The following is a 22,659-nucleotide window of genomic DNA, read 5'->3' as shown; positions in this document are numbered from 1 at the left end:
TTGGGTGGATCCCATCCAGCCCCATAGACTTGCGTCTGTCTATGTGGTGTAGCAGGTCGCAAACCATTTCCCCTTGGATTATGGGGGCTTCATTCTGCTCCCTGTCCCTGTCTTCCAGCTCAGGGGGCTGGGTACCCCGAGAACAACTGGTCTGACTATTAAAGACTGAGGCAAAGAAGGCATTAAGTACCTCAGCCTTTTCCTCATCCTTTGTCCTTTGAAGGATGGAGATTCTCCTTAGCCCTCCTTTTGTTGTTAATGTATGTAACATTCTGTCAGAAAACTCAGACAGTTTTGCTATAGGTTTCACTTGTATTAATTTACATTTTAAAGTGACCTGCATAAGAATGGAAAATAGGAACTCTAAAAAAAACCCCACCACCTAAAAAATGCAATTTTGTAATAGTTGATAGTTTAGTTATCTTGTATCACCACAGAATCTTCAAGCAATTTATTAAACTTTACAGAATGTTAGAGTGGTGAGTGAAAGTAAATAGACAAATTTATAGATGGAGAAACTAAGGCAGAGAAGTAAAATCTTTGCTTTTTTGCAATCAGTTGTATTGATTTCAATGGTGCAAGAATAACTTTATAATTTATAGACCTAATTACAATATCATAGTTAAAATTCGATGGGGAGTCAGAGGAGGGGAAAAAATGAGGGAATACATGTCCTAAATTCCCACAGATTTTTTTTTTACCATTTTTGTTTTCTGTGTGTGGTTTTTTTTTTTTTTTTACTGCCACAAACTACACTCACAGTATGGACAGTAGTACCTCTAACTATTAAGGTGTGAGAAAATAAAATACCTAACATGCTCTAAACACAAGAGCATACATGTATCTTCTCCTGACATATAGTCTTAGCAATAATAAATCCTGTAGGATCTAACTCTTCCATTCCGTCCCTGTAATTGCTACCTTCAGGTGGGTGGTCTTTCCAAAATTGATCCCCTCCTTAGGAAGTAAATAAAAATGTTTACCAGTTGCCTGAATTAAGGGAGATCTCACTGGCTTTTTCCCTTTCCCTGTTGTTATAAGGAAGGTAGACAGGATCTCATTAAATACATATTAAACTCTCAGTAGTTTTTAAAAACTGTCCCAAAAGCCATCACTGTAAACCTGAACTTAAAATGTATCATTATGAAAAACTATTAGCCTCTGGCTTCTATTGAAAGGCCCACATGAATAAAACCTTTTGCTTTTTGTAGTTTCTGTTTGATAGAATCAGAAAGTTTAAAAGAAAGCAAAGGCATAACAAAAGAAGCAAAGAGATGAAATGTTATAGCTTAAATACTAATAGAAAGTAATGGAGTTTTTAGGAAAATATTAGAATTTGAATTTCTGAGTTTAAGGACAGTTTTTGTTAAATTTGTCACTCATATTTACAATGAGGAGTAAGTGCAGTAAATTTATTTTGGGGTAGCTGATAAATATCCAACCTAAGCCTCAAGGATAAATATTAGGAGAATTAATTTCTTACTGTTATTAATTCCTTATTATTATTCCTGGGCAACGTGCTCTAGCTGACCTTGCTTGAACAGGGAAGTTGGACTAGATGATCTCAAGAGGCCCCTTCCAACTTCAAGCATTCTGTTATTCTGTAATATGTAAACAATCTGGATTCAGCAAAGTACTTAAGCCTAATTCTAAGTATAAATATGCATGTACTTCTGCAAAACTACTCCTTTGCTTATCATTAGGCATAAGTCAAGAGAGTAATTGTGCTGTAAGCTGCTCTGTTAGGAACTGAGTAGAAAATATCATCATATGCTCTTCTATTGCTGAGTAGCTATTCCCAAGAGGGAACCTACTACATTCTTTGCACGAAATACTAGGACACTTACATTTGGAGAAGAATTTTTCCTTTATTTCACCAGAAATTACTCATTATAAAATTAGGAATAGTAATTTACAGTTTATTTCCAGAATCAGACTTATCATACAATACTACTACTCCTACCCATTACACATGAAGAGTTTGACTACATGGGTGGCTTCAGAGTAAGGGTTAGGTCTATCAGTGGTAAAATGCTACAGTTAGATGAGAGCAGTTACTTTTATAACCTAAGGGAACACAGAGAGCATAACTGCGTGTGTACAGCAGCAGGGATGCTGCTGCATTGCTGAGACCATTAGGCACCATAGACCAAGTAACAGCCACATATTTAATCCATTTAAATGTAAACAGCTGTAAGTACTCACACTGTCACACATCTCCCACTGAAACACCACTAAAATAACAGCAGAGTATTATCCCAGAAGTGTTAGCTGAAAGGAACCTCTGGAGCCCATCTAGCCCAGCCTTTCACTCAAGTAGGGTTATTGGCAACATGAGACCAAGTCAGTCATGGCTTTGTCTAGGCAAGTCCTCCAAGGATGGAGATTTCACCACGTCTCTGGATTCCCTTTTCCAGTGCTAAACTAACCTCCAAGGGAAAACTACTTCCTACAAACACGTTAACTAAACTAGCTGTTTGTACAGCTAAAGAAATATGAACTAGTTCTGGAAATAGGGATAGGATAACAAGGAATATAGGGCAAGGCCTGCATTAGGGATCTGACCTTATATCAGATGCAATGTGAAGGAAGCCTTGTCAAACCAAGCAAGACTTTGGATAGCAAACTGGCTGAATGGTCACATCCAGAGGGTAGTGGTCAATGGCTCGATGTCCAGATGGAGATCAGTGACGAGTGGGGTCCCTCAGGGGTCCGTACTGGGGCCAGTGCTGTTTAATATCTTCATCAATGACATCATAGACAGTGGGATCGAGTGCACCCTCAGCAAGTTTGCAGATGACACCAAGCTGAGCGGTACAGTTGACATGCCTGAGGGTCGGGATGCCATCCAGAGGGACCTGGACAAGCTCAAGAAGTGGGCCCATGTGAACTTCATGAGGTTCAACAAGGACAAATGCAAGGCCCTGCACCTGGGTTGGGGTAATCCCCAGTATCAATACAGACTGGGGGATGAAGGGATTGAGAGCAGCCCTGCCGAGAAGGACTTGGGGGTACTGGTGGATGACAAGCTGGACATGAGCCAGCAATGTGCACTCGCAGCCCAGAAAGCCAACCGCCCCTCTACTCTACTCTGGTGAGACCCCACCTGGACTATTGCATCCAGCTCTGGAGTCCTCAGCACAGGAAGGACATGGACCTGTTGGAGCGGATCCAGAGGAGGGCCACAAAAATGATCAGAGGGCTGGAACACCTCTCCTACGAGGAAAGGCTGAAAGAGCTGGGGTTGTTCAGCCTGGAGAAGAGAAGGCTGCGGGGAGACCTTATTGCCTTTCAATACTTAAAGGAGGCCTACAAGAAAGATGGGGATAGTCTTTTTAGCAAGGCCTGTTGAGATAGGACAAGGGTTAATGGTTTTAAACTAAAAGAGGGTAGATTCAGACTAGATGTAAGGAAGAAATTTTTTATGATGAGGGTGGTGAAACATTGGAACAGGTTGCCCGGAGAGGTGGTAGATGCCCCATCCTTGGAAACATTCAAGGACAGGCTGGATGGGGCTTTGAGCAACCTGATCTAGTTGTAGATGTCCCTGCCCATTGCAGGGGGGTTGGACTGGATGACCTTTAAAGCTCTCTTCCATCCCAAATCATTCTATGATTCTATGATTCTAAGACAGTATGGCTCTGGCAGTATTTAATAGCTTGTTCAAGCACTAGCTCTGATTTTGTGAGCCAGCTCTACCTCATCAAATTGCTTCCAGCAAAAGCCTATTTCAGCTGCAATGGAAAAGGCTGCAGACAGAAACTTGTGAATAACTAATGTACAGAAATGTGCAGCTGGAGTTGGCTCAAGGCATCTCAGTGGCTGACAGCCAGTCATGCCAACCTTCACAGCAACCTCCCTTTGACAGCAGCAACACCTTGTTGTGGTCTCCCTAGCTCTCTAGGCACCTGGCATAAGGAAAATGAGCAGCAGAACCACTGTTTTTATCATCTCCCAAGATCTCTGTTGCTCTGGAAAAATCTGCAATTACTTCAATTACTTTTGCAATTACAGAAATAATATAATTGTCATAATTCATAATAGTTTGGCTCTAACAAGTCAAATTCTGAGAAATAGCTGAAAAGGGCTAAAAAAGCATTTAAAAGCTGTATCAGCTGGTATCCAGTGAAGGGAAAAGCAGCATTTCTCAGCTAACAAAAAATAGTGCTCCAAGAGAAAAGGCTGGGCACAATATTATTCTGGAACAACACAGAAGCAGTAGTGGATCATTTCACCCATAACTAAATGTCTTTATGATTGACTGGAGTGGTATCTAGTTGACATGCTGTTACATATAAACAAAAAAATGTAGTTATTATTTTTTTTCTCAAAAATTATTAATAATTTAAATAGGTTCTGTTAACAAAATTAGGATTTCACAGATTTTGAGGGATTGAATTTCATTGAAATGATGAGAGATAAGGTGGTGAGGTAAAGATGCATTTTTTTAATGATGAACCTGTGCTGTGTATATATCTATGTGTGCTGGGTTAGCCTTGGCTAGCAGCCAAACTGCCACCCAGCTCTTCTCTCACTCCCCTGCCCCCAGAGGGATGGGGGGGAGAAAACAGGAAGAACTGGAACAAGAAAGCTTGTGGGTTGAGATAGAGACAGGGAGATCAGTTGCCAATTACCATCGCAGGCAAAACAGACTTGGGGAAATTTAACTTATTGCTAATTAAATATTTAATTACTGATTCAGGTAGTGGGAAAGAAAAGACAAACATTAAAACAACAGCATTCCTCTCCACTTTCCCAGGCTCAACTTCAGTCCTCTTCAGACTCTTCAACTTTGCGCCTCACCCCCCCCGCAAGCATCACAATGGGGATAGGAATGAGGATTATGGTCACTACATAGCATTTTCTCTCTGTTGCTCCTTCCTTCTCCCACTTTTCCTCTGCTCCAACGTGGGTTCTCTATGGGCTGCAGTCCTTCAGAAATATCTACTCCAGCATAGGTTTTCCATGGATTGCAGTGCCTTCAAGAATATTTATCATCTGCTCTGGGGTGGGTTCTCCAAAGGCTGCAGTGAATATCTGCTCTACCATTGAGTTCCTGCTCTGACCTTGGTGCTCCCTCTGCTGTTTCTCACTCCTTTTGTTCCCTCATCCTCTCTCCATCCAGCATTTTTTTTTTTTTTACCCTTTCTTAAATATGTTATCACAGAGGCACCACAAACTTTGCTGATTGGCTCAGCTTTGGCCTGCAGTGGGGCTGTTGGAGAGCCAACTGGAACCAGCTGTGTTTGGCACAGGACAGTCTCTGACCTCTTCCCACAGAGGCAGCCTTCCCCTCCCCACTACCAAAACCTTGCCATGTACACCCAGTACACTGCTTATGCTGGTTATCTGAGTGAGAGAGGATTCAGTCAGAGATAATTGCAGATGAAGAGGGGGTACTGACACAAAAGCGCTTCAGCTCCCCCATCCCCAAAGATCACAAAGCAGGGGTTAATATTTCTGAAGTTATTTAGCATCACAGTGATGCACTCCATTATTTGACCTGACAAAAGTTTGTGCATTTGAGTCTTTTTTTCTGCTGGAAAGTCTATATTAATTAGGAATATCTCCATTCTCCAAATAAGACTTAAAGCAATTATTTAAGTAGCAGCATTGTCTGGCTGCACAGAAAGACCCTGTAGCATAGTCTTTGGCTGGAAATATAAGAGGGCTGCTACATGTAAGGTTGGGAAATAAGGGAAAATAAGAGGAAATAAGGTAAATGTCAAGTCTTCCACTATGTAAAAAAGTAAATACAGTTTCAAAATTGGAAACACTTTAATTTTTTGCCATCAGTATGAAATATAATCATGCAGCTATAACTAGATATCAGAGAGAGACAGAATTGTAATGGTTGTACAAACCATTGTATTGTGATGAATAACTCAAATACAGTGTCCTGGTTTCGGCTGGGATAGAGTTAATTTTCTTCTTAGTAGCTGGTATAGTGCTGTGTTTTGGATTTAGGATGAGAACAATGTTGATAACACACTGATGTTTTAGTTGTTGCTAAGTAGTGCTCACACCAGTCAAGGACTTTTTAGGTTCCCATGCTCTGCCAGGTGCACAAGAAGCTGGGAGGGAGCACAGCCAGGACAGCTAACCCAGACTGGCCAAGGGGCTATTCCATACCACATGATGTCATGCTCAGTATATAAACTGGGGGGAGTTGGCCAGGGGCAGCGATTGCTGCTCGGGGACGGGCTGGGCATCGGTCAGTGGGTGGTGAGCAATTACATTGTGCATCACTTGTTTTGTATATTCTATTATTATTATTATTATTATTATTATTATTATTATTATTATTATTATTATTTCCTCTTCCTCTGCTGTCCTATTAAACTGTCTTTATCTCAACCCACAAATTTTACTTTTTTTTTCCCCGATGCTCTCCTTCATCCCACTGGGGTGGAGGGAGGGTGAGTGAGCAGCTGTGTGGTGCTTAGTTGCCGACTGGGGTTAAACCACGACAGTCCTTTTTGGCGCCCAAGGTGGGGCTCAAAGGGTTGAGTTAACGACAAATCTGACCAGAGCGTGTTAAAACAAATTTGTGATAAGCATTCATTGTATTGGTTTAGTAATCGCTGGTCACAATGTTGATTTACTTGTTCTCAGAGTTGTGGTATTTGCTCTCAGAGTTGTGTTTTATGTAATACCTCACTTGCCATATATACTGTTTCTCAGTATTTATGTGCTGTTTATCACCTCTGGGAGATGGATTAAGGTTGTCATTTTGCTGTACTGTGTAACACTGGCTTATGGTAGGATAAAATTATTGGTCATGAGATTAATCTCATATTTCTACTCAGCATTGCTGTCACCTCTGTACTTCGGGAGCCATCTATCAGAAATTATTAATAATTACATTTTTAGTTTTTCTCCTCTGAGAGCCAACCTATGGAGGAGACACCTTCCTCCATCTTCCCCTTCTTCTCCAGGTTAATTACAATAGCTCTTGAGAATTTTGAATATCCTTGGGATGTTCAAACCAGCATGGTCCTATTGCTATGTCTCCTGAATGTGTGTCAGGTCTGGCTTAGGGTTAAACAACAATTTAAGAATGCTGCAGCTACTCCAACCCCGGCGACAGGCGTTGCAGTTACTCCAACCCCCGCAACAATCAATGCAGCTACTCCAACCCCGGCGACAGGCACTGCGGCTGCTCTAACCCCCACAACAAGCACTGCAGCTATTCAAACCCCAGCGACAGGCGTTACGGCTACTCCAACCCCGGCAACAGGCACTACGGCTACTCCAACACCAGCAACAGGCACTGCGGCTACTCCAACCCCAGCAACAGGCACTGTGGCTACTCAAACCCCGACGACAGGCACTGTGGCTACTCAAACCCCGGTGACAGGCACTGCAGCTACTCCAACCCCAGCAACAGGCACTGTGGCTACTCCAACCCCAGCAACAAGCACTGTGGCTACTCAAACCCCGACGACAGGCACTGTGGCTACTCCAACCCCAGCAACAAGCACTGTGGCTACTCAAACCCCGGTGACAGGCACTGTGGCTACTCTAACCCCCACAACAAGCACTGCACCTACTCAAACCCCAGTGACAGGCATTGCGGCTACTCTAACCCCCACAACAAGCACTGTGGCTACTCAAACCCCAGCAACAGGCACTGTGGCTACTCCAGCCCCTGCGACAGGCACTGCAGCTGAAACAGAGAACCAACCCGTGCTGGTATCGGTTGCCCCTATACACAAGAAGAAATCTTGGAAGCGAAAGTCAGCTTGTTTAGTAAGGGATGATGAAAAAGCACGGTCATCACGAGGAGAGGAGGAAGAAGAGGCAGAACCCATAAATGAGATGGTAACCACCCGATCCCTGTCCCTGAGTGAGCTGCGAGATATGCGAAAAGATTTCAGTCGTCATCCAGGAGAGCACATTGTCAACTGGCTGCACCGATACTAGGCCAGTAGCCTGGAATTAGAGGGTAGGGAAGCCAATCAGCTGGGATCCCTTTCTAGGGAAGGGGGCATTGACAAAGCGATTGGAAAAGGGGCAAAAGTCCTCAGCCTCTGGAAGTGACTCCTGTCAGGCATGAAGGAAAGGTATCCCTTCAAGGAAGATGTTATATGTCACCCAGGCAAGTGGACCACCATGGAGAGAGGTATCCAGTACCTGAGGGAATTAGCCATGCTGGAGGTGATTTATGGTGACCTGGACAACGAGCAGTTACCCAAAGATCCAGATGAAGTCCAGCGCACACGACCCTTGTGGTGGAAGTTTGTGCGGAGCGCACCATCATCGTATGCAAACTCATGGGCAATAACGACCTGGAAAGATGAAGAGGGACCAACGGTGGATGACTTGGCTGGCCATCTCCAACAATACGAAGAAAGTCTCTCTTCCTCCCTATGGGCCTACATCTCAGCTGTGGAGAAACTGCCTGACGTGATAGCTGAGAAATTATCCCGGGAGTTCCAGCGATTCAAAGAGGACATGTCCTACTCCTCACCTGTACGGACCAGTATCTCAGCCATTAGGAGTAAGCGTCCCTCTGTTCAAGAGAGAAGATATAGTGAATACACACCATGGGCCACCCTGTGGTTTTATCTGTGTGCCCATGGAGAGGACATGAGAAAGTGGGATGGAAAACCTACCTCAACCCTAGAGGCACGGGTATGTGAGTTGCAAGGAAAAACAACTACAAAAGGTGGTTCTTCCCGGAAAATTGCTGCTCCAGTTTCCAGTGAACAGTTCCCCAGACAGGGTAGAAGGGCTGATTTTGCTTCCGATCTTAATAAAGGTACCTTTGATTCGCATTTACAAGAAGTGAGTAACGAATGCTATGACCAGGACTAGAGGGGCCCTGCCTCCAGCCAGGTGGAGGAAAGGGACAACGGGGTGTACTGGACTGTGTGGATTCGATGGCCTGGCACATCAGACCCACAGGAGTATAAGGCTTTAGTAGACACTGGTGCACAGTGTACCCTAATGCCATCAAGCTATGAAGGGGCAGAACCCATCTGTATTTCTGGAGTGACAGGGGGATCCCAACAGCTGACTGTATTGGAGGCCAAAGTGAGCTTAACCGGGAAGGAGTGGCAGAAGCACCCCATTGTGACTGGCCCAGAGGCTCCGTGCATCCTTGGCATAGACTACCTCAAGAGAGGGTATTTCAAGGACCCAAAAGGGTACCGGTGGGCTTGGAGATGGAGGAAATGAAACAGCTGTCCACCTTGCCCGGTCTCCCAGAGGACCCTTTTGTTGTGGGGCTGCTGAGGGTCGAAGAACAACAGGTACCAATCGCCACCGCAATGGTGCACTGGCGGCAATATCGCACCAACAGAGACTCCCTGATTCTCATCCATAAGTTGATTCGTTGACTGGAGAGCCAAGGAGTGATCAGCAAGACTCGCTCACCCTTTAACAGTCCCACATGGCCAGTGCAAAAGTCTAATGGAGAGTGGAGACTAACAGTAGACTATCGGGGCCTGAACGAAGTCACCCCAGTGCTGAGTGCTGCTGTGCCAGACATGCTAGAACTTCAAAGGGAAACATTGCCACGAAGGATGAGGAGAAGGCAGAGGTACTTAATGCCTTCTTTGCCTCAGTCTTTAATAGTCAAGCTAGTCATCCTCGGGGTTTTCAGGTCCCTGAGCTGGGAGGTGGAGATAGGATGCAGAATGAAGCCCCAGTTGTCAAAGAGGTGGCAGTCACCGACCTGCTTCTCCACCTGAATGCTCAGAAGTCCATGGGGGCAGACGGCATCCACCCGAGGATACTGAGGGAGCTGGCAGAGGAGCTCGCAAAGCCACTCTCCATCATTTATCAGCAGTCCTGGTCAACCAGGGAGGTCCCAGATGACCGGAAGTTAGCAAATGTCAAGAAGGGTCAGAAGGAGGATCCGGGGAACTACAGGCCTGTCAGCCTGACCTCGGTGCCGGGAAAGGTCATGGAGCAGAGCATCTTGAGTGCCGTTACACGGCACGTGTGGGACAACCGGGGGATCAGGCTCAGCCAGCATGGGTTTAGGAAAGGCAGGTCCTGCTTGACTAACCTGGTCTCGTTCTATGACAAGGTGACCCACTTAGTGGATGAGGGGAAGGCTGTGGATGTTGTCTACTTGGACTTTGGTAAGGCCTTTGACACCGTCTCCCACAGCATTCTCCTGGAGAAGCTGGCTGCTCACGGCTTGGATAAGTGCACTCTGCGCTGGGTTAAAAACTGGCTGGACGGCCGAGCCCAGAGAGTGGTGGTGAATGGAGTCAAATCCAGTTGGCGGCCAGTCACAAGTGGTGTTCCCCAGGGCTCAGTACTGGGGCCGGTCCTGTTCAACATCTTCATTGATGATCTGGATGAGGGGATCGAGTGCACCCTCAGGAAGTCTGCAGATGACACCAAGTTGGGTGGGAGTGTTGATCTGCTGGAGGGTAGGAAGGCTCTGCAGAGGGATCTGGACAGGCTGGATCGATGGGCCGGGGCCAACTGCATGAAATTCAACAAGGCTAAGTGCCGGGTCCTGCACTTGGGTCACAACAACCCCATGCAACGCTACAGGCTGGGGGAGGAGTGGCTGGAGAGCTGCCTGGCAGAAAAGGACCTGGGGGTGTTGGTCGACAGCCGCCTGAACATGAGCCGGCAGTGTGCCCAGGTGGCCAAGAGGGCCAATGGCGTCCTGGCCTGTATCAGGAATAGTGTGGCCAGCAGGACAACAGGGCAACAAGGCTGGTGAAGGGTCTAGAGAACAAGTCTTATGAGGAGCGGCTGAGGGAGCTGAGGTTGTTTAGCCTGGAGAAGAGGAGGCTGAGGGGAGACCTTATCGCTCTCTACAACTACCTGAAAGGAGGTTGTAGCGAGGTGGGGGTCGGTCTCTTCTCCCTAGTAACAAGGGATAGGACGAGAGGAAATGGCCTCAAGCTGCGCCAGGGGAAGTTTAGGTTGGATATTAGGAAAAACTTCTTCACCAAAAGGGTAGTCAGGCATTGGAATAGGCTGCCCAGGGAAGTGGTTGAGTCCCCATCCCTGGAGGTATTTAAAAGACGTGTAGACGTGGTGCTTGCGGACATGGTTTAGCGGTGGACTTGGCAGTGATAGGTTAACGGTTGGACCTGAGGATCTTAAAGGTCTTTTCCAACCTTAACGATTCTATGATTCTTTGATTCAATATGAACCGGAGTCAAAGGCAACCAAGTGGTATGCCACCATTGATATCGCTAATGTGTTTTTCTCAATGCCTTTGGCAGCAGAGTGCAGGCCACAGTTTGCTTTCACTTGGAGGGGCATCCAGTACACCTGGAATCGACTGCCCCAAGGATGTGAACATAGCCCCACCATTTGCCATGGACTGATCCAGACTGCACTGGAACAGGGTGAGGCTCCAGAACACCTGCAATACATTGATGACATCATCATATGGGGCAACACAGCAGAAGAAGTTTTTGAGAAAGGGAAGAAAATAGTCCAAATCCTTCTGAAAGCCGGCTTTGCCATAAAACAAAGCAAGGTCAAGGGACCTGCACAGGAGATCCAATTTTTAGGAATAAAATGACAAAATGGACGTCGTCAGATCCCAATGGATGTGATAAACAAAATAACAGCCATGTCTCCACCAACCAGCAAAAGGGGGACACAGGCTTTCTTGGGTGTTGTGGGTTTCTGGAGAATGCATATTCCAAATTACAGTCTGATCGTAAGTCCTCTCTATCAAGTGACCCGGAAGAAGAACGATTTCAAATGGGGCCCTGAGCAATGACAAGCCTTTGTACAAATTAAACAGGAGATAGCTCATGCAGTAGCCCTTGGGCCAGTCCAGGCAGGACAAGATGTGAAAAATGTGCTCTACACCACAGCCGGGGAGAACGGCCCTACCTGGAGCCTCTGGCAGAAAGCACCAGGGGAGATTCGAGGTCGACTCACTTAGTTGGTGGTGAGCAATTGTATTGTGCTTCACTTGTTTTGTATATTCTTTTATCATTATTATTATTTTTTTTTTTCTCTTCCTCTGCTGTCCTATTAAACTGTCTTTATATCAACCCACGGGTTTCACTTTTTCTCAATTCTCTCCCCCATCCCACTGTGCAGGGCAGGGAGGGTGAGTAAGTGGCTGTGTGGTGTTTAGTTGCCGACTGGGGTTAAATCATGACATGCGGTAAGAGACTACTTCAAACACATACAGAGCTCAGGAATGATTCCTTTATACTCTTCACTTGTTTTAATCTTTCTGCAGACCAGCCTCATGAAAAGAACTGCTGGCAGAAGACTGGGAAGACATCTCTGTAGCTGAGAACTGTATTTCTAAGTCACCTTAAAGAAGAACTCTAACCCCTCCAACAACTTAAAGTTGCAACATTCAGAATATATTGCAATTTTATATATCCATAAGAGGGACAGACAGATCAAATGACAGCTGAAATCCACTGAAATAAATTTGTTCGACAATCATTAAATCACAAAAATTTTGTCCAGAAAATGTGATCCAAACAGTGGTCAAAGAATGTGGTCCAAACATTGCTGCCAAATTACTTTTTAAATAAAAAATGGCCATTAAATTGTTTTTTGATGAAATATCATGAATGCTGGAATAAACAGTTTTTCATAAATACCCACGTATTTTTGAGAAAAACAGGTGAAAATCTTTTAAAATAAAATTGTTAATGAAAAAGGCCCTTTTCTGGTCAGTTTTGTCAGTTTTTTACAAGTAAATCTGCAAATAGGTGTATGATAATTCAAACTCCCATTTCCATTATGAACCATCCATTTTAACACAGAGGAACAAGCTCTAGCTCTTTGTTATGCAAATGCTTCTTAGTACTGATACTTTATATTCAAAAGGTTTTTTATCTACAGAAAAAAAGAAAATATATATATGCATGCGTGTGAACACACATGAACAGATATAATACATACAGCAAATAATTTTGGCACAGAAGATAAATGTGTTATTTTCTCTAGTTTCCAAATAAACAATGAGTTCTGGAGATTTTATTTCCCATAGAAATAATATTTTAATTCTATCTGGGAGTTCATATTATTCCTCTGCTCCATGCCCAATTGTTCTGGACTGCTGAATGCTGATGAAAAAAACAGGGAACTAAATGTTTTACATGTTTTTTTACACAATGTAGAAAAAAAAGTGCTCTGATCTCAACATTGTTTTCTTTCAGCCTTCATGGTAAGCCATGTAGGACTAGCCTGTGAATAAGGAACTCAAAGTGCTGGAAGAAAAGTGGAAGCATGCCTAGACGTGAACAGAAATATAGTTCTGATGTAAAAATGAAATACATTCTTCAGATAATTGTCTCCATGAAGAATGAAAGTATTCTGAACTCTGTGGCCTCATGTCATTTCATATTTTTGGCCCACATCAAAAGAAAGTGTGACTGCAACATTGTACCAATTTGTCAGAGCACACTGATGAACGCTACAGAAGTTCCATATAGACTTTGGATACTCATCTATTCTACAGATGTATTTTGTCCAGATTCAAAACATGAGCATATAGGCCTGCATCTACATACCTGTATACAAGCACAAATGAATACACACTAAAAATACCTATCCTGCATTCATGTATTTCATGTAATTTTAATACAACAGAATTTAACTTGAATATTTTTTAACAATCCAAACAACTTCAATCTATTCTACCAAGGACAACTTAAGGATAACAAAGTTTCCTATATTCCTGTTGTTTTAAAACACTAACAATTTTAGTTGCAGCTAAACTGAATAATTTATTAAGATGCAATATGACCTTTAGAACCCCAAAAAAAGCTTAAAAAAAGGAGCAAGACTCTTTATTTGAAAAGAACCTTTTCCTTCTCTAATTAATTAGAACCAATAATGTAAACAACTCTCTTAAGAGGATGTCGTGGTTTAACCCCAGCCAGCAACTAAGCACCACACAGCCGCTCGCTCACTCCCCCCACCCCAGTGGGATGGGGGAGAGAATTGGAAGAGTAGAGGTGAGAAAACTAGTGGGTTGAGATAAGAACAGTTTAATAATTGAAGTAAAATGAAATAGAATAGTAGTAATAGTAGTAGTAATAATAATAATAATATAATACAATAATAATATACAAAGCAAGTGATACACGACACAATTGGCTCACCACCTGTTAACCAATGCCCAGCACGTCCCCGAGCAGCGATCGCTGCCCCTGGCCAACTCCCCCCAGTTTATATACTGAGCATGATGTCATATGGTATGGAATAGCCCTTTGGCCAGTCTGGGTCAGCTGTCCTGGCTGTGCCCCCTCCCAGCTTCTTGTGCACCGGGCAGAGCATGGGAAGCTGAAAAGTCCTTGACTGGTGTGAGCACTACTTAGCAACAACTAAAACATCAGTGTGTTATCCACATTATTCTCATCCTAAATCCAAAACACAGCACTATACCAGCTACTAAGAAGAAAATTAACTCTATCCCAGCTGAAACCAGGACAGTATCCACCCCTTATTCCATCCCATATACGTCATGCCCAGGTCTTACACTTTCAAATACATTCCAATTAATCACTACCACTTTTCCAGTCTTTTGATATATTTATATATATATGTATACACACACATATAGATATAATTTCCTTACTCTATAGGCTATCCCTCCACAAAGGTTTGTTGAGTTCATTTAGTCCATGACTTTGGGCTTCATCTGTCATAACAGTCTTTCAGGGCAGGAGAGATGGTGTGTGGTGTTGGATTGTTGCATGATGAAGCCAGTTCTGGTTCCATCACTGCTGCACTTTGCTCGGTTTCCTCAAAGTTCATTCTTCATTAATTTGGGCAGATAGTAATCATTGAAGTGATGACATCCAGTATTATATAGCAACTAACATGATGCAATTCAGTTCATTGGCTATTTTCACCCAAAATCAAATCCCCTTGAGGTACACATCGGACTTCCCCATCCTCCTGCATCACCCACCAAGTACATCCAGGTCCTTGAGCAAAAGCAATCCCACGAATGGGTTTACCTCTGCCTGAAGCAGGAGTAACCCAGACCGTCTTCCCTGTCATATTTTTTAGGTGGACTACAGGGACTTTATCCCCCTCTACAGTACGTAAAAGTCTTGATTGGGCAGGGCCAGCTCGATTGGCAGATCCCCTAGTGTTGACTAACCAGCTGGCCTTTGCTAAATGTGTATCCCAGTGTTTGAATGTCCCACCACCCATTGCTCTCAGTGTAGTCTTTAACAGTCCATTGGATCGTTCGATTTTCCTGGAGGCTGGTGCATGACAGGGGGTGTGATATACCCACTCAATGCCATGCTCTTTGGCCCAGGTGTCTATGAGGCTGTTTCGGAAATGAGTCCCGTTGTCTGATTCAATTCTTTCTGGGGTGCCATGTCGCCATAGGACTTGCTTTTCAAGGCCCAGGATAGTGTTCTGGGCAGTGGCATGGGGCACGGGACATGTTTCCAGCCATCCTGTGGTTGCTTCCACCATTGTAAGCACATGGCGCTTGCCTTGGCGGGTTTGTGGGAGTGTGATATAATCAATCTGCCAGGCCTCCCCATATTTATATTTCAGCCATCGTCCTCCATACCAGAGAGGCTTGAACCGCTTGGCTTGCTTGATTGCAGCGCATGTTTCGCATTCATGGATAACCTGTGCAATAGTATCTATGGCCAAGTCCACCCCTTGATCACGAGCCCATCTATATGTTGCATCTCTTCCTTGGTGGCCTGAGGTGTCATGGGCCCACTGAGCTAGAAATAATTCACCCTTATGTTGCCAGTCCAGATCCACCTGGAGTCACTTCAATCTTAGCAGCCTGATGCACCTGCTGGTGCTTTTGATGTTCTTCAGTGGCCTGACTCTTGGGTACGTGAGCATCTACGTGACGTACTTTTACAACCAGGTTCTCTACCTGGGCAGCAATATCTTGCCACAATGCGGCAGCCCAGATGGGTTAGCCTCTGCGCTGCCAGTTGCTCTGCTTCCATTGCTGTAACCATCCCCACAGGGCATTTGCCACCATCCATGAGTCAGTATAGAGATAGAGCACTGGCCACTTTTGTCATTCAGCAATATCTAAAGCCAGCTGGATGGCTTTCACCTCTGCAAACTGACTCGATTCACCTTCTCCTTCAGCAGTTTCTGCAACTTGTCGTATAGGATCCCATACAGCAGCCTTCCACCTCTGATGCTTCCCCACAAGACGACAGGACCCATCAGTGAACAGGGCATATTGCTTCTCATTTTCTGGCAGTTAATTATACAGTGGGGCCTCCTCAGCATGCGTCACCTCCTCCTCTGGCGATATTCCGAAATCTTTGCCTTCTGGCCAGTCCATGATCACTTCCAAGATTCCTGGGCGACTGGGGTTTCCTATTCAAGCCCGTTGTGTGATCAGTGCGACTCACTTACTCCATGTAGCATCAGTTGCATGATGTGTACAGGGAATCCTCCCTTTGAACATCCAGCCCAGCACTTGCAGTCGGGGTGCCAGGAGGATCCGTGCTTCAGTACCAACCACTTCCGAAGCAGCTCGAACCCCTTCATAGGCTGCCAATATCTCTTGTTCAGTTGGAGTATAGCAGGCCTCAGATCCTCTGTATCCCCGACTCCAAAACCCTAGGGGTCGACCTCGAGTCTCCCCTGGTGCTTTCTGCCAGAGGCTCCAGGGAGGGCCGTTCTCCCTGGCTGCGGTGTAGAGCACATTTTTCACATCTTGTCCTGCCTGGACTGGCCCAAGGGCTACTGCATGGACTATCTCCTGTTTAATTTGTACAAAGGCTTGTCGTTGCTCAGGGCCCCATTTGAAATCGTTCTTCTTCCGGGTCACTTGATAGAGAGGGCTTACGATCAGACTGTAATTTCGAATATGCATTCTCCAGAAACCCACAACACCCAAGAAAGCCTGTGTCCCCCTTTTGCTGGTTGGTGGAGACATGGCTGTTATTTTGTTTATCACATCCATGTAAAACATTTAGTTCCCTGTTTTTTTCATCAGCATTCAGCAGTCCAGAACAATTGGGCATGGAGCAGAGGAATAATATGAACTCCCAGATAGAATTAAAATATTATTTCTATGGGAAATAAAATCTCCAGAACTCATTGTTTATTTGGAAACTAGAGAAAATAACACATTTATCTTCTGTGCCAAAATTATTTGCTGTATGTATTATATCTGTTCATGTGTGTTCACACGCATGCATATATATATTTTCTTTTTTTCTGTAGATAAAAAACCTTTTGAATATAAAGTATCAGTACTAAGAAGCATTTGCATAACAAAGAGCTAGAGCTTGTTCCTCTGTGTTAAAATGGATGGTTCATAATGGAAATGGGAGTTTGAATTATCATACACCTATTTGCAGATTTACTTGTAAAAAACTGACAAAACTGACCAGAAAAGGGCCTTTTTCATTAACAATTTTATTTTAAAAGATTTTCACCTGTTTTTCTCAAAAATACGTGGGTATTTATGAAAAACTGTTTATTCCAGCATTCATGATATTTCATCAAAAAACAATTTAATGGCCATTTTTTATTTAAAAAGTAATTTGGCAGCAATGTTTGGACCACATTCTTTGACCACTGTTTGGATCACATTTTCTGGACAAAATTTTTGTGATTTAATGATTGTCGAACAAATTTATTTCAGTGGATTTCAGCTGTCATTTGATCTGTCTGTCCCTCTTATGGATATATAAAATTGCAATATATTCTGAATGTTGCAACTTTAAGTTGTTGGAGGGGTTAGAGTTCTTCTTTAAGGTGACTTAGAAATACAGTTCTCAGCTACAGAGATGTCTTCCCAGTCTTCTGCCAGCAGTTCTTTTCATGAGGCTGGTCTGCAGAAAGATTAAAACAAGTGAAGAGTATAAAGGAATCATTCCTGAGCTCTGTATGTGTTTGAAGTAGTCTCTTACCGCATGTCATGATTTAACCCCAGTCGGCAACTAAACACCACACAGCCACTTACTCACCCTCCCTGCCCTGCACAGTGGGATGGGGGAGAGAATTGAGAAAAAGTGAAACCCGTGGGTTGATATAAAGACAGTTTAATAGGACAGCAGAGGAAGAGAAAAAAAAAAATAATAATAATGATAAAAGAATATACAAAACAAGTGAAGCACAATACAATTGCTCACCACCAACTAAGTGAGTCGACCTCGAATCTCCCCTGGTGCTTTCTGCCAGAGGCTCCAGGTAGGGCCGTTCTCCCCGGCTGTGGTGTAGAGCACATTTTTCACATCTTGTCCTGCCTGGACTGGCCCAAGGGCTACTGCATGAGCTATCTCCTGTTTAATTTGTACAAAGGCTTGTCATTGCTCAGGGCCCCATTTGAAATCGTTCTTCTTCCGGGTCACTTGATAGAGAGGACTTACGATCAGACTGTAATTTGGAATATGCATTCTCCAGAAACCCACAACACCCAAGAAAGCCTGTGTCCCCCTTTTGCTGGTTGGTGGAGACATGGCTGTTATTTTGTTTATCACATCCATTGGGATCTGACGACGTCCATTTTGTCATTTTATTCCTAAAAATTGGATCTCCTGTGCAGGTCCCTTGACCTTGCTTTGTTTTATGGCAAAGCCGGCTTTCAGAAGGATTTGGACTATTTTCTTCCCTTTCTCAAAAACTTCTTCTGCTGTGTTGCCCCATATGATGATGTCATCAATGTATTGCAGGTGTTCTGGAGCCTCACCCTGTTCCAGTGCAGTCTGGATCAGTCCATGGCAAATGGTGGGGCTATGTTCACATCCTTGGGGCAGTCGATTCCAGGTGTACTGGATGCCCCTCCAAGTGAAAGCAAACTGTGGCCTGCACTCTGCTGCCAAAGGCATTGAGAAAAACACATTAGCGATATCAATGGTGGCATACCACTTGGTTGCCTTTGACTCCGGTTCATATTGAATCAAAGAATCATAGAATCGTTAAGGTTGGAAAAGACCTTTAAGATCCTCAGGTCCAACCGTTAACCTATCACTGCCAAGTCCACCGCTAAACCATGTCCGCAAGCACCACGTCTACACGTCTTTTAAATACCTCCAGGGATGGGGACTCAACCACTTCCCTGGGCAGCCTATTCCAATGCCTGACTACCCTTTTGGTGAAGAAGTTTTTCCTAATATCCAACCTAAACTTCCCCTGGCGCAGCTTGAGGCCATTTCCTCTCGTCCTATCCCTTGTTACTAGGGAGAAGAGACCGACCCCCACCTCGCTACAACCTCCTTTCAGGTAGTTGTAGAGAGCGATAAGGTCTCCCCTCAGCCTCCTCTTCTCCAGGCTAAACAACCTCAGCTCCCTCAGCCGCTCCTCATAAGACTTGTTCTCTAGACCCTTCACCAGCCTTGTTGCCCTGTTGTCCTGCTGGCCACACTATTCCTGATACAGGCCAGGACGCCATTGGCCCTCTTGGCCACCTGGGCACACTGCCGGCTCATGTTCAGGCGGCTGTCGACCAACACCCCCAGGTCCTTTTCTGCCAGGCAGCTCTCCAGCCACTCCTCCCCCAGCCTGTAGCGTTGCATGGGGTTGTTGTGACCCAAGTGCAGGACCCGGCACTTAGCCTTGTTGAATTTCATGCAGTTGGCCCCGGCCCATCGATCCAGCCTGTCCAGATCCCTCTGCAGAGCCTTCCTACCCTCCAGCAGATCAACACTCCCACCCAACTTGGTGTCATCTGCAGACTTCCTGAGGGTGCACTCGATCCCCTCATCCAGATCATCAATGAAGATGTTGAACAGGACCGGCCCCAGTACTGAGCCCTGGGGAACACCACTTGTGACTGGCCGCCAACTGGATTTGACTCCATTCACCACCACTCTCTGGGCTCGGCCGTCCAGCCAGTTTTTAACCCAGCGCAGAGTGCACTTATCCAAGCCGTGAGCAGCCAGCTTCTCCAGGAGAATGCTGTGGGAGACGGTGTCAAAGGCCTTACCAAAGTCCAAGTAGACAACATCCACAGCCTTCCCCTCATCCACTAAGTGGGTCACCTTGTCATAGAACGAGACCAGGTTAGTCAAGCAGGACCTGCCTTTCCTAAACCCATGCTGGCTGAGCCTGATCCCCCGGTTGTCCCACACGTGCCGTGTAACGGCACTCAAGATGCTCTGCTCCATGACCTTTCCCGGCACCGAGGTCAGGCTGACAGGCCTGTAGTTCCCCGGATCCTCCTTCTGACCCTTCTTGACATTTGCTAACTTCCGGTCATCTGGGACCTCCCTGGTTGACCAGGACTGCTGATAAATGATGGAGAGTGGCTTTGCGAGCTCCTCTGCCAGCTCCCTCAGTATCCTCGGGTGGATGCCGTCTGCCCCCATGGACTTCTGAGCATTCAGGTGGAGAAGCAGGTCGGTGACTGCCACCTCTTTGACAACTGGGGCTTCATTCTGCATCCTATCTCCACCTCCCAGCTCAGGGACCTGAAAACCCCGAGGATGACTAGCTTGACTATTAAAGACTGAGGCAAAGAAGGCATTAAGTACCTCTGCCTTCTCCTCATCCTTCGTGGCAATGTTTCCCTTTGAAGTTCTAGCATGTCTGGCACAGCAGCACTCAGCACTGGGGTGACTTCGTTCAGGCCCCGATAGTCTACTGTTAGTCTCCACTCTCCATTAGACTTTTGCACTGGCCATGTGGGACTGTTAAAGGGTGAGCGAGTCTTGCTGATCACTCCTTGGCTCTCCAGTCAACGAATCAACTTATGGATGAGAATCAGGGAGTCTCTGTTGGTGCGATATTGCCGCCAGTGCACCATTGCGGTGGCGATTGGTACCTGTTGTTCTTCGACCCTCAGCAGCCCCACAACAAAAGGGTCCTCTGGGAGACCGGGCAAGGTGGACAGCTGTTTCATTTCCTCCATCTCCAAGCCCACCGGTACCCTTTTGGGTCCTTGAAATACCCTCTCTTGAGGTAGTCTATGCCAAGGATGCACGGAGCCTCTGGGCCAGTCACAATGGGGTGCTTCTGCCACTCCTTCCCGGTTAAGCTCACTTTGGCCTCCAATACAGTCAGCTGTTGGGATCCCCCTGTCACTCCAGAAATACAGATGGGTTCTGCCCCTTCATAGCTTGATGGCATTAGGGTACACTGTGCACCAGTGTCTACTAAAGCCTTATACTCCTGTGGGTCTGATGTGCCAGGCCATCGAATCCACACAGTCCAGTACACCCCGTTGTCCCTTTCCTCCACCTGGCTGGAGGCAGGGCCCCTCTAGTCCTGGTCATAGCATTCGTTACTCACTTCTTGTAAATGCGAATCAAAGGTACCTTTATTAAGATCGGAAGCAAAATCAGCCCTTCTACCCTGTCTGGGGAACTGTTCACTGGAAACTGGAGCAGCAATTTTCCGGGAAGAACCACCTTTTGTAGTTGTTTTTCCTTGCAACTCACATACCCGTGCCTCTAGGGTTGAGGTAGGTTTTCCATCCCACTTTCTCATGTCCTCTCCATGGGCACACAGATAAAACCACAGGGTGGCCCATGGTGTGTATTCACTATATCTTCTCTCTTGAACAGAGGGACGCTTACTCCTAATGGCTGAGATACTGGTCCGTACAGGTGAGGAGTAGGACATGTCCTCTTTGAATCGCTGGAACTCCCGGGATAATTTCTCAGCTATCACGTCAGGCAGTTTCTCCACAGCTGAGATGTAGGCCCATAGGGAGGAAGAGAGACTTTCTTCGTATTGTTGGAGATGGCCAGCCAAGTCATCCACCGTTGGTCCCTCTTCATCTTTCCAGGTCGTTATTGCCCATGAGTTTGCATACGATGATGGTGCGCTCCGCACAAACTTCCACCACAAGGGTCGTGTGCGCTGGACTTCATCTGGATCTTTGGGTAACTGCTCGTTGTCCAGGTCACCATAAATCACCTCCAGCATGGCTAATTCCCTCAGGTACTGGATACCTCTCTCCATGGTGGTCCACTTGCCTGGGTGACATATAACATCTTCCTTGAAGGGATACCTTTCCTTCATGCCTGACAGGAGTCACTTCCAGAGGCTGAGGACTTTTGCCCCTTTTCCAATCGCTTTGTCAATGCCCCCTTCCCTAGAAAGGGATCCCAGCTGATTGGCTTCCCTACCCTCTAATTCCAGGCTACTGGCCTAGTATCGGTGCAGCCAGTTGACAATGTGCTCTCCTGGATGACGACTGAAATCTTTTCGCATATCTCGCAGCTCACTCAGGGACAGGGATCGGGTGGTTACCATCTCATTTATGGGTTCTGCCTCTTCCTCCTCCTCTTCTTGTGATGGCCCTGGTTCATCTACATCCCTTGCTAAATGAGTTGATTTTATTGTGTATTTTTTCTTCTGTATAGGGGCAACTGATACTGGCACGGGTTGGTTCTCTGGCGTAGCCACAGTGCCTGTCATGGGGGCTGGCATAGCCACAGCACCTGTTGCCGGGACTGGCATAGCCGCAGCGCCTGATGCCAGGACCGGCATAGCCACAGTGTCTGTCGTTGCGGCCGGCGTAGCCACAGCACCTGTCGCCGGGACTGGCGTAGCTGCAGTGCCTGTCGCCAGGGCTGGCGTAGCCGCCGCAGCAGCAGTCGTTTTGTCGTCATATCCAGAGACCTTCTCTTCCCCTTGAGGGTTCTGAATAGTGTTGAACAGGGCTCGGTAGGCATGGGCCAGGCCCCAGCACATTGTGGTGATTTGTGTCTCCCTACAATTGCCAGGTGACAGCGTAATTTTTCCAAATATTCTACTAGTTTTTCAGGATTCTGCACTTGTTCAGGG

General features: G+C 45.7%; 1 protein-coding gene across 1 annotated transcript in view; it reads right to left on the bottom strand.

The window, feature by feature from the left end:
• The window catches only part of LOC309601647 (guanine nucleotide-binding protein G(q) subunit alpha), a gene marked incomplete at both ends in the record, with an annotated part of 171,712 nt that overhangs the window by 5,706 nt on the left and 143,347 nt on the right, over positions 1-22,659 (bottom strand). The gene's annotated exons all lie outside the window — the stretch shown is intronic.

This window comes from Platalea leucorodia (genome assembly GCF_965183815.1).
Source record: "Platalea leucorodia genome assembly, chromosome: W".
Classification (NCBI taxonomy): domain Eukaryota; kingdom Metazoa; phylum Chordata; class Aves; order Pelecaniformes; family Threskiornithidae; genus Platalea; species Platalea leucorodia.
Note: the sequence above shows the minus strand (reverse complement) of the source record. Positions and strands in the feature narration are given on the sequence as shown.